The sequence below is a fragment of the Acyrthosiphon pisum genome, chromosome A3 (genome assembly GCF_005508785.2).
Source record: "Acyrthosiphon pisum isolate AL4f chromosome A3, pea_aphid_22Mar2018_4r6ur, whole genome shotgun sequence".
In the NCBI taxonomy this organism is placed as follows: domain Eukaryota; kingdom Metazoa; phylum Arthropoda; class Insecta; order Hemiptera; family Aphididae; genus Acyrthosiphon; species Acyrthosiphon pisum.
In genome coordinates, this window is record NC_042496.1 from 5,726,955 (window position 1) to 5,741,623 (window position 14,669).

At 28.8% G+C, this 14,669-nt stretch overlaps 1 long non-coding RNA gene across 2 annotated transcripts; it reads left to right on the forward strand.

The window, feature by feature from the left end:
- The first annotated feature begins 237 nt into the window (after positions 1–237).
- Positions 238–14,155, forward strand: LOC115034435. Of its 2 annotated transcripts, none has more exons than XR_003839797.1 (4): positions 238–825; positions 1,301–1,424; positions 1,734–1,908; positions 13,814–14,155. It is a non-coding gene; the product is annotated as an uncharacterized LOC115034435 (long non-coding RNA). The 2 variants fall into 2 exon arrangements; XR_003839798.1 differs by lacking the exon at positions 13,814–14,155 and adding an exon at positions 2,928–3,170.
- The last annotated feature ends 514 nt before the right edge of the window (positions 14,156–14,669 follow it).

A 14,669-nucleotide genomic window follows, 5' to 3' on the forward strand; every position in this document is an offset into this window, starting at 1 on the left:
GAGACAATTTTTCAACGGACTGGACAAATTTCAAGACATAAATTTAAAGATAACGCGCGCAAACAAAATACGCATTAATATACTTCTTTCATAATATAATATTATTTATACGCACGTATGATGTTTATATAATATGCTGCGTATTCTGTAAGCCTCTACGTTACAATAATATTATTATTAATGGTTAAGTTTATAATAATAACATAAAACGCAGTTTTTAGTGACCACATACGTCATAGTACCTATGTAGGACTGATGACGATTCCCAAGTTAGAAATTAAAACGTTTCGTATGAATTTGTTAAAAAAAAAATACATATTAAGTAATAACGATGACCAGTAGTTAGGTATCACTTATCGTTGGTCCATTTCAAAATATAGAGTACTAGAATAGTTATGTTTTGTTTAATGTTTTTTTATTTCCCGAACACCACACGCGAAGACCAGCTTTTCCTCCATAACAAACTATTTTTAAACGTATCCAATTAGTACACTCCAATTCGTTAATGTGCGTAACTACCTGTTGAGTATATTAAAATCTACCTACGCTATGACGCCATTATGTGAACACCACCACCAGTCGACGGAGCGTATATCGAAATAGGTGTTTTACTCGTCGCTACTACACCGATGGTTGTTTTTCGGAAAGAGTGCCAAACACTGTGAAAGATTAATATTATTCTTATTGTTATAAATATCAATTCTCATTGACCTCGTCCCGTGATTCGAAACTTAAAATCGTACATATTCTATGATAAGCATTGGTTGTAAAATATACATTTTTAGTGAAAGCTTGCAGTGATGAAAAGAAAAATTCATAATAGATGTAGGTACTTTATAATATTATGATTTTATTAGAAATTCGTTCGGTTTTGTGATTCTTTCAACAATGAACACTACCCACTACCGTTATCATTAAAAATCTTAAAGTATTACAAGTAATACAAATTTAGTTACATGCAGTTCGTACTATTACTTTTATTGCTCCTATTTTTTTAAGTGAACACATTAATAATCAGTAATCAACTTTTAATATTTATTTAGCAACCAATATTTTTGATATCATTATCTAAAGTTACTGAAGCAGAATTCTCTTATTCTTAAAAAAATTTTTATGCATAGGTATAAAATATTTATGAACGCCTAGTTTACATTTTTTTAGGCATAATATCAATTTTAGTTAAATGGTCGCTAAAATATATATATGTGGTACAAAATACAATCCATCCAGTCATCAAGTCAAACTAATTAATAGTAATTATTTATTTTATTATATTTTATATTAGATATTTTGTTTGCAGATTATTTACATCGAAGGATTTTGGAGACAAGTATAGAAATTAAAAGATAAAATACCTATGAAAAATATAACATCTAACAAAATAATTATTATAAAGAGCCGATAACGTTTTATATAAGATTCAAGTAAATATTTTTTTATTTTATATATAATATTATATCTTTAAACATTTATAATCAAATATTTACATCAACTAATAGAATAGCATTTCTGTAATTTTTGTTAAAAATTATTTTAATTATAAATTAATCTACAAGTTAATTATCATTTTGTGTTTTTAAAAAACCGTTCAGTAAAATGTCAGATAGGTACTAAAATATTAAATTGTATAGTACTTTTTTTTTTGTTTGTGCGTCTTTCATATTAATATTTGTTAGATTCGATAAAAGTTTTTTTAAATTTATTTATTTATTTGGCAGTTAATTTATTTTTAGGTACTGTGGATCATGACTCACAAGTGTTGTATATAAAGATCGCTTTAAGATGTGTTAGACAAAATGTGTATACAGACGAAACATTTTATCTCAAATGGACTCAATTTATCCAAACGTTGAAAAATATCGACAATTATGCTTTGCTGATGGGTAGTAGGTACCCAGTAAAAGGCAGGTACAATAATATTTTATCACCACGAGGCATTTATTAGTAAAATAATTATTACAATATTTTAAAACTAATCAATTAGCTCGACATGCCTATAATACGTAGTTTTTGCGTCTATGATATTAATATAATAAATATAGTTATTCTATAGAATATTGTATTTCAGAGAAACTTGAAAACTCGCAGGAGAATTGCAGAAACGATTGTTCTGTCGAAATACGTTTTAAAATGCACTCGCACATCATACGTATAGTACCTACCTATATAAGATATTATCATTGAGTATATATTGTATATAATATACAATTAATACTCAATGATAATATTTATTCAAACATTATATTGCCATATGTTTATAGTACTAGCTGATCCCATGCACTTCGTTACCCGTTAAATGTACAAACTGTATATGACTCAAACTTTGTTCAATGCGTTATTTAATATTCGGTGTATGATGTTCTAGATTTATCTTAACTTTTCTGTAGCCCGGAATTAAAATACTAATTCGCAGCAGTATATTATCAGGTAGGCAATCTACCTACGGTAGATCACGGACCCCTTGCTGTTTGTACGTACGTGTATGACTTAACTCTAAAGTATCAAAGTTATATCAAGTTTGTCGTTTTTACTTAATTCCACCTACGGTGGATTAATATAATCAATTAATACAAAATCCTAGCCTAACCTAACCGTAAAAAAATCCGATGAATAAAAAAAACTAAATTTAAGTTTTAACTCTTTTTAAATTAGCCTTTCTTCTTCCCAGTGGTCTAATCTACCCACAAACATTCATATTATATATATATATATATTGAAAAAAAATAAGAATACAAATCAACAACCATGCCCGACTAACCAATAGCAACCAATATATAATACACTATTATTTTTTTAATAATAATATTATTATTTTTTATATATATATTTTATATATATAACCAATAGCAACCATTTATAAACAAATATTTTTATCGTAAATAATAATATTTTTATTTTATTTTTTCTGGACAACACTTATCACTTAGGGGTATGAAAAATAGATGTTAGCCGATTTTCATACCTAATGAATATGCATAAAAATTTCATAAAAATCAGTCAAGCCGTTTGGAGGAGTATCGAGACTAACATTGTGACACGAGAATTTTATATATTAGATACAATATATCAACTTATATATAAGTGATGTTTATTTGGCGATATTTACGAAAACAATTTTTAGAAAACAATATGTGTACTTACACAACAATATAATATTATATAATATAGTTGTTAGACAGACTGATTCTATATAATATCGATATATACTATGAGTCGTAAACATTTTTTTTTTTTTTATATAGTCTTAGCCTATACTAGGTATACTCGTATACCTACATTTATATAATATAATATTATATGGATGTTTTATTTTTGGCTATCACACAGTGGAATAATTGAGGAAATTCGTAAGGTTTCTTGGGAGGTTCAGCCTTGGAAAATAACATTAAATAAAATGTCAAATTATTATTACCTATACTGTTAAAAAAATCGAGAAATCAATTATTGTGGTATGTCAAGAGGAGAGGGAGACCTTTATACATCAGAAGACGAATAATTGAAAAAATAAATTAAAAATTGAATCACTCCCCTACTACCACTGGTTGATTTTTAAACACGCCAATATTCTATTGCATATGATTTCCAACAAGGAAAAAAAAACTCGGCAATAGTAATTAAAATACTTGAATGAATAATAGCTAGGGTAACCCTGTAGGCAACCATGGCTGTAATTTATGGACTAATGAATTATGAAAACAATTTTCTTTGAAGATAATGTGTAAATTATTCGGGTATAATAAACATTTGTAATTTTTGCGTATAGCATATTATTAACATATAGATACCTACTGTTGCGTTTGATAATAATTTTATTTCGTAATAATTTTGGTTTCAAATTGCTCTATTAATATAATCGAGTTCAGCCCGGAGTACCGCCTTTTAGATGAATGTAACACTGTACCAAACATCGATATTTTTTTATTTGATTCATTAATTTAATTTAAATAAATTGTACCCAATAACCAAACTTAAATGAACTATTTAGAATTCACTAAAGATATATAACGGAACAACTGTATGTAAGTTTGTTTGTAAAACTATTTTATTCTGTATACATTTCTTCTTGTCTTTTTAATGTACTATTTACCCCTTTGGGGTGTTAGAACAACAATAAAAAAATAAAAAAAAAAATAATAATAATAATAATCAACGATTTTGTTGTGTTATGCAGACGTTGTTTTGAAGTTTGAATTAATTTATTTGAATCACACCTATTTGGAATATACTTAATAGGTACGTCCCTATATATTACTACGTAGTTGTTCGGTAACCAAAAACCAATAAATTATAAATGCATAATAACTTAATTTCATTTCGACCGTAAAATTATTATTAAACCTCGCTATATGCACCGCGTGAAGGTATTGTCTTGTAATGATCGTAATTTGCATACGCCCACGACTTTGCAATTGCCCCATACTCCGTTCATATTGTATTATTTATAATATTTCACCGGAACACAAAAGCGGGGCACCGCGAGAATTATTATAATAAGCGCATTCGTATTGTATATTTCCTATAATATATCTGGTATGTATTATTATGTCCAAAGACTGCAACGTCGTAAAAACAAATTTATATATATATAGAACGCGGTAAATAACGTTTTGCGCATATACGTATAATATACATAACGAAATTATATTGTTCTATCAATAACCTACTTAAAAAATACGCACCTCGTGAGTGTGTGCGTAAAACGATATTGTATAAATAGCAAAAACTAAATGGCCAGTCGTTTTACTGTTAAAGATGATGACAATGTTGTCAGTCGAACGCAATGATAAGGCATACATTTTTGCAGATCGAATACTGACTAGTAAAATTTATTTTCGTGAAAAACATGATTATAATTTATAAACAACATTAATATAATAATAATATATAAATAAATAATTCAATAATAAATTGTACGTGTACATTTAATGAGCTTAACTTTTTATAAAGTTTTAATAAATAACAAAAGTGAGCCAGGTGCGTTGCTCAAGTAAGCCGATGTCTTAGAATATTTTTCAAACTTCAAGTTGAAAAGTATGACATATGTATAATAAGCGAATTAGAAAAACCATTTTACTCCGATTTAACTAAAAACGATCGGTATGTTGTTCAGATATGTAACTAGATACACACTTTTCTTATTTTTTGCACACGTTATGAAGTCGCATCATTGTTTAAACTGGCCATATAATTAATATAAGATACTATTACTCTTGTTTCTTCCTTATTTTTTATTTTTGTTGAACTGTTTGCGTAGTTTGTTAATACTTGTATAATATTATAGATAATATTATTATTCTTGTGTACGATTAATCTCGATTGTATTATTGTGTGTTACGTTTTCTAAACAGAGGTTATGTCTAACCGATTTGAATATAACAGTTATAATTAAAATTGTTTATATTACAATATATATACATTATAATATTATTTTGTCTTAATAGTTAATGCACATAAATGTTACACTATACCTTTATGGTTACTATACTACGTTTTGCATGATGTGCTAATGCATTTGGTATAAAACAACATGCGAAGTAAAAATGTGTTTTTGGTAACGTCGAATGATATATAGGTACAATAATATTATGAAACGACGTCGGTACAGACATTAAACGTCTGCAAAACGATGTATAAAGATTAAATTGATCGTAGTTACCGAGAATCCACAAGTATTTGTACGTTTGACAATTTTAAATTAATTTTTATTCATTTGATTGTACATGTCTATAGTGATGCGAGAAAAATATCCAAGCAGAGAAATTAATTAAGTATTTTAAATCTTAAAGGTTTGTACAATTTACTGTTATAATATTATTTAAAAACTGCTGCAGGTTGTACCCTCGCTTTTATAGAAAAACTTAATTGCAGTTTTTCTAAGAAGGAGAATATTTTTGTTTTTTTTTTTTAAATAAGTAAATTATAATGCATCAAAATTAATAACTACGACGTATTACAATACATTTTGTTCTGATATAATTAATTACTTATTATAATTATTTTCACAATTCGAAATCCAAGTATTTAAAAACTGCAAAATATAATGTTATGCAAAATTATTTTTTTAACTGGACTTATTAAAACACAACTATGATATACAATATTCATTAGGATCATTTGAAATTCAGAAAAAATATGGCCTAGAAGTTCTCGCCCCGCATCTACCAAATTGGTACTCGATAACTCTCGTTCCATGTTGCCATGTTGGACATAATAATACGTCATAATAATGAATCATTCTAAAAACGTCAATTATATTTTAAAATTACAGCAGGAGTATTTATAACTGAATATATAATATGATATATATTATAAGACCATTAAACGTATCTATGTACAAACATATTATATAATATGTATACTTACTGAATAGTACAATAGTCTGTTAAAAAAAATCCATTTCTTCCGAAATCTCCATTAAAACTATTTTATCATACTATAATATAATAATAATAATAAAAAAATCGTGTTCTTCTTTATGAAATAATACATTTTGTGTGTATATTTTATATTATTGTATGTTTTATTGTTACGCATATAGCGTTACTGTTAATGGTCATCTTAAAAGTATTCTGTAACACATATTTTATCCAAATTATTTTTGTTTTATTCCCGTCGAAACCCGTTGTATTTTGTCGTCGGGATGCAATCATATTAAGCTAATAAACAAAATGAATAGGTATATGAATAATATATGATGTCCATATAATAAAACCACGATACCAAGACGTAAGCACCTACCTACCTTTTACGTTTTATGACAAAATTGTGAGTATAATAAGTCTTTAATTCCACGTTGTCGCTCCTTTTGTTTAACAATAAAATATAGTGCTATTCAGAAGAAACATTTTTTTTTTTATTTCTATTATCTCGGTTAAAATCTTATTATTTTGTTCAAGAGAAAGCAACACTACCTAAAATCCAAACACTTACTCTTTACAAACGAATGTACTCTTAGCTGTAAGCTGCTGCAAATCTGACGTAGAGAAGTACCTTGTTTATTTCTTTTAATTAAATTTTATATTTTTATCGTTACTAATGGTTTTTTTAAACTATACCTACATTTTACTTTATTCTTCGTAGTTTATACTATAAACTAACTTTTTCATTTTTCTAATTATGGTTGTGCATTAGTTTTTTATTTTCAATGTACCTATATTGTAAATAAAAGGTTGTTTGTATACGTTAGTTTTTAATTATTTTTGACCGATATGCGATTTCTCTTAGAGCAGAATGACTAAACTAATATTGTATCAAATATAATCCTTTATACTATACCTATTTGTAAATCCGTCATAATTTTCTATGATTTTAACAGTTGATCGATTTTTCGAGTAAGTACATATGATTTCAGATATTTCTTTCTTAGGTATATTTCTGAGTGATATCATATCAAAGATTCTGTTTTCTTATAACCAGCTAAATTGTTTCAATTAATTAGAATACAATATATCAGAACGATATTCAACCATAACTTAATACTGAAATGTATTGTTGTAACCTACATCATTACTTAACTTAATATTATTGGTGTTATACCTTGTATGCTACCCTGTAAATTAACTGTTTTCTGTCTTTATTGATAAATAATTTATAATGAATATGAAAGATAATCGCGGAAAAAGTTTTTCCCGATTTTGGGCGCTTATCCATATTTCTAATTAGTAATTAGGAATTTGACTTACAAAACTTAATTACAAGTTCGAAATGGTTTTTTTCAAAACTTCTAGTAGGAAGAAATCTATCCGTATAGCACAAAAAACTTTGTTGGTATGTTTGGTTAATCGCCTTATGGTTTCTTCGTGAAGACATGGTGGTAATTAGGTAAAAATGTTATGGACCGTGTCTTGATTCTTGGGTGACTGGAAATCTAATTGTATTTTTTATGAACGTGTCATAGACATATTAGATAATTAGTTTTTTAAGGTGGCACATGGCATTGTTTTTTTTTTGTATTTCAACAAATATTAGCCGAATTGCATTACATGAATATATGTTGTAAGTTATACTCCTTATACAACTGCGGAATCATAATATATTATTTGATTATGACAAAATAAAAATAAAGTAAATCATATGCAAAAAAACGACGTGTAGGTATAATTTAATGAGATATTTGTGAATTTTTTTATATTAAAAAGTTTCTTTAGTCGTGGTTTGACATTGGAAACACATAAATTAAAGTAAATTATTTTCTAATGATAAAAAAATGTTTGATATTTTTTTTTTGCAACAAGTGCATTTTTGTCAAGAAAACAGTAAGTCCATTCCATGTTAGATTAGATTTAGATTTTTATTTATTTGGCCATAAAACAATAAATTAAACATGTAATGTAATATTAACAATGTTACACAAAAACACGTAATTACTAAAATAGTATGTGTGGCATAAGTTCATTTAATTTTACTACCAAGCCATTATTTTTCCCTGCTATTGCTTTTGCAGTTTTGCATCATCAGGACAAATCGAAATACACATTTATTCAATTATTCAATTTTTGTTGTATCAATTAATACTTAAAAACATCCTTGCCCAGTTGCATGACCTGATATCGATTTTCAAAATAGAAAATGTTTTCATACTTATATATATTTTATTATATAACTCCCTTCCCTTCTCCATCAAACATTTCTGTGTATATGGAACTGGCGGATAGTGGCAAGTAAAAAAAGTTTAAAATAAACCATAATATTTGGATACTTATTGTGACAGCCAGTGCGTTACGTCTCCATCGGCGATTGCGCGTTACGCCTACGATTTTTATAAGGTACCTATACGGATAAATGCATATAATAATATCATAATATTATTTCGTAAATAACACGATATTGATTGGAGGGTAATAAATAATTTCTGAACGGTTTTTTTTTTTTTAATTAAAAACAGAAATGAAATACGAGTAAATTGCATACATATATATATATATATTATGGTTATGGGTCGCGTTAAAGTTCGATTCGCAACAAAGAAAACGGTCGAAACGCAACGGATATGGGCGTACAAAAAAAAAAAAAAAACATTAGAATAGTCTTGTCAATATGACTGTGCCAGTTTAACGAAGACGTGGGCCGCAATATATACACGCATATATACAGGTAAACGTTATGACATATTTAATTTTTTTAATTTCGCATATCAGACAAAACATTTTTTATATAATATAATAATATTATCTGATAAAATCCCGTCAGCACGCGAGAAAGCTGCACATGTGGTAAAACAAGAATACCTACTATGACGTGCCGTATTCGCGGGTAACAAATAAAAACTTATATTTACGTATTCCACGACCGCCCCAGTTTTAGTTTTGGGAACGATTTGTCGATATATGTACCAATACTAAACTAGCTACTTAGGTTTCTGGGAGCCTCCGTATATTTTGTACAAAAACATGTCTTGTGGGGATAACTCTCACGCTTCGCAGAATAGTTAGATTTTGATGTTTTTTTTTATTTATTTGAAAGAGGAAAACTTTTTGTACATATTATTATCATTGAATTTAGATTTAAAAAATTCAAGTTCCTATTTAAACTGTACCAAGCCTCTGAAAAATTCAATTTTTCTAACCACCTGTAACCTTTTTTCTGACATTATATACAGATTAATCAAAAATTGGAGTTAAATTCAACCTATCAAAAATATTGCTCTTTCAAATACCCAACAAAAAAATAGATTGAAATCGGAACGTTTTACGAGGCACGCAAGTTTATCCTGCGCGGCAGGTTTTTGCGATATCATTAGGACTACCATAAAACCATTTATAGTTTTCTTAAATCATAATAACGTCTGTGGGGTCTGCAAGGTTGTTCTCGGGACGACCTATATGTATGGAGGAAGTATACAGCATATGTTTTTGGCATTTATATTTTTAGGTACCTGTTACGTCTTCGGTAGACTGTAGACATCAAGTACGTCACCATTTTCTGAAAACTCTCTAATGGATTATTATTTTCTTTCGAACCTTGCACGTGTTGAAAATTATTAAATTTCCCGTTAAAAACTTCTGCCCCCGGGAATTGCAGTGCTACTTTCAACTCAAAGAAGTACTTACCTCTCATGTTTATAGTTCGAGATTTGTGTTGACCATAGCCTGTAGGTGTAGAGTGAATGAAAACAGTCGAGGTATCTAGTAAAGTGTATTTACACCGGAACTATCATCACACATCTATATACCTACTGGACTGTAAAAAAGAAAATCAAAAATCATCTTCTTTTTAAACCTGTGTTTCCCAAAAACTTACAATACATTTCGAGGCTATTGTAATGCGAAAAACTATATAGTATCCCTTGACCCTTTATAAGCCTAAGACTATTGAGATATTTTATTTGGGGCGGCGAAAGCGATGCATTGACAAGTTGTGCGTCCAATATAGATGGGTTCACTTATGCAGTGTGCATTACAGTTATAACATAGAGTGCCCACTTCTCAGGGTAAATTACCAAGTATATTACCGTATTTTCCGTATGGCTATATTGGTTAACGAAAAAAAAAAATGGAAAACGTGATGACTCAGTCCGTATATATTATAGACATAGACATGAAATCTGCAGTTATCCGGGTATATCGTCTCGAGGAGAGGCTTGTTAGAGCAGGGGCCGCGCCGCCGGGAAAAAGTAGTACCGATTTTTTCGGGGTCGCGTGTGCTGATTTTGCGTGCACACAAACCCGATGGTAACTACAACAACAACAACAACAACAACCACGGCGGCGACGATAGATACGAGTGGGCAGATGAAACCGGGTTCACCTACACGCTCTCCTGCGCCCACCGCGAAATCCATTTTTGGATATACACCGCGAATCTATGGGTACGGTATACGGTTATACACACGGCACTACTCACTACTACTACCATACTACTACTACTACTCGCTAGGTACTACTTCCGTGCATGCGTCAAGTATAATATTATACGATCGTATGTATAATGAAATTAAAATATACGAGACTGCTCATATTATATACAAATTAGGTATAATTATAATAATTTTAATATTGTGTGTACGTATTGTAACGTGTATTTACGTAACACAATATTGTGTGATCGAGGAAATGCCATTAATGATACTAAAAAGTTTGAATCGAATGGGGAAAAGAAAACGAGACAGCTAGACTCGGCTATGTATATATTATATATAAGCACGTTGTGCCGAATCATCGCATGTCACTTATGTAGAACGAAATTTCACTCGTATAATACCTATATAAAATATATAATAATAGTTGGTAAGTACAGCGTTAATCAGTGCCGCAACTACACATTACGGGGCTGATGTGCAAATCTTAATTTGGGGCCTAAATTTTTTTTTCAAAAAAATATGTTAGCTGATGCTTATATTATATTATATGTCTTAAAATGTTTTATAGACGTCTTACTAATAGTTTTTCATATTATTAGGTAGGTATACAGAAAAGTGTTATGCAAAAAAATGGCATATTACATTATTACAAAATGTCAGAATACCTGTAGTCTGTAGAATGTAGTTTTACTTGACCAGACTTTTTTAAATCAAATTTTTAGTAAAATAATTTTAAAAGTAGCATAATTTTATTAATTTTATGGATAAAACACCTGCACAATAACTGTCAGCAAGAGATATAGACAAAATAATTATGTTGTAGGTACCTAAAATTTGAATTCAGCTACAAAATTTAAATTAATTATTATATTAGTATAAATAGCTAATCAAATAATTAAAATTCAATTATTTAATTGTGTAATTGTGTAATTGTAATAGTTGTATAATTATTTTAAAAATTGCATTATAGTATAACTTCAACTCATTTTTAATTAATCTAACAAAATTGTTTTTTCCTCGCTTTTTCGTTTGCAAAGTTGTCAATGATTTTCTCTACATCAATTTCGGAAGTTTTTCTCCTTTCTATATATTCGGAATGAAAATACCACTGAGACGTTCTTGACTTATGGAATTGCGCAAAAAATTTTTGATCAATTTGAGTTTAGAGAAACTTCTTTCTGCAGATGCTACGCAGTAACAAGAATGGTTAGAAATATAAGACAAGCAGCTAGAACATCAGCAAAACTTGTTGATAAATCCATAGGTATCAATTATATAAAAAGCCAAATCTGTATGGTCTTCAGTCCTGATACAATAGTTTTATCAAATTGCTTTTTACTTCAATTTTCCACAAATACGGCTTTACAATTATAAATTTTAACACATCGATTTGGGGGCCTATATCGGAATGGGGGCCCGGGGGCCGATGTGCAATGCACACCTTGCACACCCGGTAGTTGCGGCACTGGCGTTAATATAACGCGTACCTACACCCGTACACATACGAACTCTCGACACTATATTATCCATAAACACACACACACACACACACACCTTACGGGTGTATATAGTATATAATATTATTTGTGTGTGTATAATATATAATATTATTTGTGTGTGCAGTATAATATATAATATTTTGTTCACTATTCACGAGCGCGACAATTATTAAATATTATTATTGTCGTCATAAGGATACGCGCTACTACGGTTATACCTATACCTAGGTATAGTGCATTATAAATTATAATATGCACAATGGGGGCACTCGTCAGTCGTCACTTGGGATTTTTTTGTTTTGTCTTTTTCGACACCGTCCAAACCGGAGCCGGACGGCCATATGGCCCCGCTCGCGGCTTTCGGGACGGTCGTAAAATTGCGACGATGATTAATTATTTTCAAAAATTTTCTACATCTCGTGGCTTGCGCCCTCCGGTCAGGGTGTTTACTTGTTTTACGTGCCGAACGTTTAGATGCACTACCATTTCAAATAAAAAACATATCTATATAACACCATATAGATATTTTTGTTATTTCCTTTCTAGTGTTCATTGCATTCTTTTCTTTTCTTTAACCGGTCACAATCGATTGAACGATCTTAACGTGTCTATTATCAACTAATAATTACTAATTATTTATTAATTAATATTTAATCTCATAATTAATAATTTAAATTATTGTAAATTGCATTTCTATCCTTTGTGCTATTATAAATTTAAATAATATACGATATAATATTAAATACTTACTATTAAAATGTGTTGGTAGGTATAATATTTAAAATAAACAAATATTTTTTTCAGTAAAATTTATTTGACGAAATAACAATAAATATTTGGATATTCGAGTAGCTATAGGTATTTCAAAACTGTGGGCAGTTGCTAATGAAAATTTCATTTCAATATACTGTCTATTACTATTAAAAAAAAAAAAGGTTAATAGTTTTCATAATATAGATTTATATAGTTTAAATTTCAAATCATAAATATGTTTAAAAAATAATATTTTACGCCTATAGTAAGCCTATTTCATAACATAATTAGATGAGTAGGTACAGATTTATGTAATATACATACCTACTATAGATCAATAATTTTATACCCCGACCGTTTTTAAAAACAATATTTTATTTAAATAATTGAAGGAATTATATCAAGATGGGATTTCGTTCGTTTACATAATACATTAAAATAATTAGGCAGTACCTATACCTAAATGGCGAATGAAATAAATACATTTTTAATACCAATAATATACAACCATTATATTATGTAATATACATAATATAGGTACCTAACTTAACATATTATTAACTATTTGTTTATAATTTAAAATTTAAATCAATAGACATACAAGACAAATTTACATTCATCGTGTATTTACATACTAATGAATAAAGAGTAATGACTAATCGGTGTTAAGTTTCAATGTCGGTCGAACACATTAAGAAACACGAATTGTATATTAAAGTTATAATGACTGAACTAAATATTATATTATACTAAATGTTTTTAGGTTTTCTCATCATTATTGATTGACAGCAATGGGCTCGAGTTTGTCGTGTCAAAGAACCTTTTTTGGAGGATCCAGCGCTGTAAACATCGAACGGGTATTATATTAGAATCGATATAAGAATTTAATTATTGAGTTGAAATATATTATAACTTAAATGTATAAATTATAATTATATAGTCTTCGATGCCATTACAAAGCAATTGATGTGCAGAAGAACTTGTTAATATCACATTGTTTAATATAATATGCACTTCGATTAATTATACTGTTTTTGGATGGATTAGTGACACCGTTTCAAAGTGTATCTGTGTATCTATACGATAATCGTTGACAAATTATTTATTCTATTAAAAATGTCCGCGCAGGGCGTGTCAACAATATATTAATATATCACAGATCGAAATATATTTTATTAGATGACTTAATTGCGTCTCGCGTAGATTATTATTAAAAATAATGGTGCGTGTGTGTAAAATATTAACTTTATACAATATAGTATTATGCTAAATCTCTGTACGAAACGAAATTCAACTGTTCACTTGCACAGGCGGCGGCCATGCTGTGTACTTTTTGTCAAATCAAACCATTCAAACAGATAAAAGGGTTGGTAATAATTGGTTAAAGATTCAGACGTCAGTTCTCGGTATTATTATTATTATTTTCTGTCTGGCACTTTATGGGAGTAAGTACATATTATTATTATTATTATTATTATTCAAAACAACGATTCGTATAATATTATTAAATAGTTTAATATTATATGCTTGAGTGATTGTATTATGTTTTGACTCGAAACTTTCGAGTGCAACATTATTAAATATCAATACATTGCTTGTACTTATGGGGAGAAAAACTC